Genomic DNA, 4,246 nt, shown 5'->3' with positions numbered 1-4,246 from the left:
GAGCAGCGGGGTCTCACAAAGAGGATACCTGGTGACACACCCAGGCTTTCAGAATGCACTATAGGGCTTTAGTGACTTGTCCAGTTTCAGCTGAAATGTGTCATCTGGGACCTACTAATGCTTGCTGAACTTTACTGGATCTCAGAAGCTGGGTATCAGAAGCTCAGATGTTCCTTGGAGCTACGATATCAACAACCTGTGATAACAGAGAGAAGGTTGCTCCATGATGGATTTGGAAACTTACTGGCTAGCTAAACCTGACTGAATGGGAAGGAATGTGGATATCTTTGGAACTCTAGTTTCACTAGATGAGCTGGAATTTGTATTTTGACAAATTGCAAGTTATGGCTATTAAGTAATGCAACTGATTTTTTTCCCTTAAAACAAGCAATCTAGAATCTGCATAATCAAAATAATTTCTCTAAAAAGGCTGCAAGTATACACTTAAAATGTTGGGGCATTCAGAGCATTTGGAACATTACATTTTTTTGAATATTGGTAGATGAAAATACCAACTTTTAAGTCATATGTTTGAATTTTTCAAACATTAATATGCATTTAGAGTTTGTAAGTCAAGTGAGTAACTGATAAGGTAAAAAAAAAGAGGGAGTTCATTGCTGAGTGTGAATTTAAAGTAACTAGACTTCCTTTTGTCCAGTGGCTCTCAATAATTTACTTCAGCAAGCATTTTTTTTTTTTTTAGGATATTCTATGATATCATGACCCTTCTTGTAGGAGTGTGCTTTCAGTGGTGAGGCAGTCTGAGAATGTGTGAAGCAGTATAATGAAGCCAGACCAAGATTGAAGCTTGGCCTGGGATTCGAGCATTAGGAAAACTGTTGAAGGGTTATGTATACATCACACACACACACAAACACACACACACACACACACACTCTCTCTCTCTTCCATACTCCCACAACAATGTATAGTAAATACTATACATTGTTGAAGACCTATAACATGGAATGCCTAGTGCTAAGTGCAGTGTCCTTAATGAAATTGTATTGGTTTGGAATTATTTATGAGTTTGGGATTATTTGTCACTACCCTTAAATGATCTTGACACTCACCTATTTGAAAAGATATTGAGGATTTGCCATTTGATATTGACCAGGGTGTATTGTGCACAAATATATTGTGAATATACATCTGTCTGTCCTTAAATCACTATAAGTTTTAACTGGAATAGATTTACTCCACAATACTCAGTAGGGCTGATATTTCACGCCTTCTGGATGAGAAAAGAATTGGCAAAAATTGTATCTTGGGCTGCCTTGCACATCTTTGAACAGGATAAGGGAAAAATAAATATAAAACCTATGAGTTATGGCATCAGGCTTTAACTTTAATTTATGAATTAAACCAACAATATTACTGATTATTGCAATTATCTATGTTAATTTCACTTGTTCTCCTTTGAAAATTAATTATGTTTATCTTACCTATTGTGAATAAAGTCACTCCTCTCATGTGCTTATTTCTTGACTCTGGCACTAATTATTCTTCAGTGCCTAGATTTCCTGGGACAGTTCATTTTAAGTAACTCCTGAACATCGGACTCTGAGAGGAAAGACAGTAAAGTGGGATCTGTGGAAAAACACATCTGCAAATGTCTCATTTTTTTCTCCAGGGGTAAGTTTTCTTCGTTGGAGACTCTTGTCTTGAAAAAGTGATACTAGACCACCAGCTTAGCAAGATAATTACAAAAGGCAGATAGAGTAATTGTTTTACATAGCTATTATAGGGTGACTAAGATCTCAGGGAATGACTGTGTTCTGTAATCCACTTGCTTCACTCAATACCCTGAGTTTTATACAAGCCAAAGACACTTGGAACAGAATCTGACACCTGAGGCTCTAGGGCCTTGGCCTAGGGAAACTAATACTTAACTTTTTACGTGGTCATTGATGACATCCCACTCATTTCTGAGATGGGTATGGTTTGAAAAGCAGGTGTATTCATGGAGAGTAGGGCTTGGGACCTTTGCTGCAAGAGGAGAAGCTTTTAGCCTAGACTTTTCTAGTAGGGACTTTCTCACACCTGTTTCCTAGATCTGGTCAACATAGAAGAAATCAGGGAACACACAGGGTAGGACTCCTAAAGGAATATGTTTTTTGGCTTTTCCTAAAACTAAAACAAAACATTCATAGCAAAGTAGTTTAGCCCAGTGACTAGTAAGAGTGCAGACATTGGAATCTGACAGATCTGGGTTGGAATTCTGCTTCAGCCATTTACTAATTATGGAACTTCACATCTCTGTGAATGGGGGAAATTTTCTTTGCAGGGTTGTTACAAAGCTTAACAGAGTTAAGTCAAGTGCCTGGAACAGAACAGCCATTCAATAAATGGTAGAAATTTTGTTTTACACAAATTTTTAAAAGTACTATTTTTTGCATTTGTTAGAAAGACTATATTTTCTGTTAGTGAATGACATCATCATCATAAAAAATTACTTTTACAAGTTTTGTTTTGAGAACTAAAATCGTATATTAATCCCAATCACATTGTGTTGGGATTAATCAACATCTCTGTGCATCTAACACTGTATAAAAGTGGCCTGTGATTGTTCTGCTTGGAAGTGGATCTTGGTTCTGGCTCAGTTGGCTGGTGGGCCACGTTGATTAAAAATGATTACAGTGCCAATAATCTTGATATTGTTTATGATGTTAATGATAATGATGCAAACTCTGCCTAGGATGAAGAAAGAATCCTCAGATCACACCCACTTATTTTTAGGACAGCAGGTCAAAGCATAGGCCCTGAATTTGCCTGCGGGATACATAGATTCTCTCCTTCTTTCTAGTCCATTTAGTCTGTGACTGATTCTCTGGAAGCAGAGGATTTATAGTATATTTATCCAGTTCTCCAATAAATAATCTTATTTGCTCTGGTTGCACTCTAGCCCCTGTAGCCTCCTCTTGGTTGTCTGTGGTTCTTAGTCACCTCATCCTCACTAGGAAGACCTACTTGTCTCAGATATTAAATCTATGGAATCTTTTGGAGTTTTATAAATAGAAGAAATTTTCTGTTCCTTCTCTTTTATAAGGAGCCAGATTACCAGTAGTTTTTAATGGATTATAGATCTCCTGACATCTCTACTTCCTGGCTCTTGCCTTCTTATCCTATAGAATTCTGACTGGGAGTAATAAATGGTTCAGCTTGGTCTAAGTAGCAGGGAGACATTTGTTGACTGAAGGTCTTGTATGAGTGTATGTTCTACAGCTTTAAAGCCTTCCTCTGCCTAAATGTAAAGCTGACATATTAATTTCGCCTGCTTCTTTCTCCAGCCAGCTTCTCAAGGCTACCAGGAGCTGCAGTTCAGCTGAAGCAAAGCCCAACCAAATTAGGTCTTTGTGTAAAGCCAGAGGTAAGTTGAGGCAGGTACATACCAGCCAAGTTGAGAGCTTGCTTGCTGTAGGACTGGTTCCCTCACCTATTAGTTCCACAATCCAGCAGTCTGGAGTCTAGGCTGAGCTGCTTGTCAAATGGGATTGTGGGTCATAAGGCAGGCTGGATCTCTATGAGACTGGTAGTAAAGGGAAGCCCTTTAGATGCTTAATTTAAATGGTAGATTCGCATGGCCAACTATCCTAAGAAACACAGAGGTTGGCCGTTTGATCCACATCTTCCACCAACCCACTTTTCAACCTTGAAAGGAGTCTCATATGCTTTAATTTCTTACACCCAATAAGGTTTTCACACGACTGATGTATATTGAATCATTGGGAAAGGAATAGGAGAAAAACATTAATATACAAGTGCTCATTCTGTAGCAGCAATAATAGGAGGGCTAACCCCCAGACCTTTTTGGCCAAACACAAAAGATAAATAGTATGGGTAAACAATGCAAAGGACCATAGAATCTTTCTTAAGTTCTTTTTTCCTCTCATCCTCACAGGCAAACTGCAGTAAATCCTACATTTTATCTTCAGATTATAATCAGAGTCTTTATCATCTCCACTGCATACTTTATCATCTCCACTGCTACCATCCTGATCAACTGCCATCATTTGTTGCTGGTGTTAGCCTCCCTGACTGACACAACTGCTTCTACTCTTAATACCCCACAGCAGAGTTCAATCTTTTTGGTTTCCCGCGGCCACATTTGAAGAACAATTGTCCTTTGGCCACACCATCAAATACACTAACCCTAAAGATAGCTTGATGAGCCTAAAAAAAAAAAAAAAAAGCAAAAAAAAAAAGTCTCATACTGTTTTAAGAAAGTTGTCCGAATTTGTGTTGG

The sequence above is a fragment of the Rhinopithecus bieti genome, unplaced genomic scaffold (assembly GCF_001698545.2).
Source record: "Rhinopithecus bieti isolate Rb0 unplaced genomic scaffold, ASM169854v2 scaffold_30448, whole genome shotgun sequence".
NCBI lineage: Eukaryota > Metazoa > Chordata > Mammalia > Primates > Cercopithecidae > Rhinopithecus > Rhinopithecus bieti.
Note: the sequence above shows the minus strand (reverse complement) of the source record.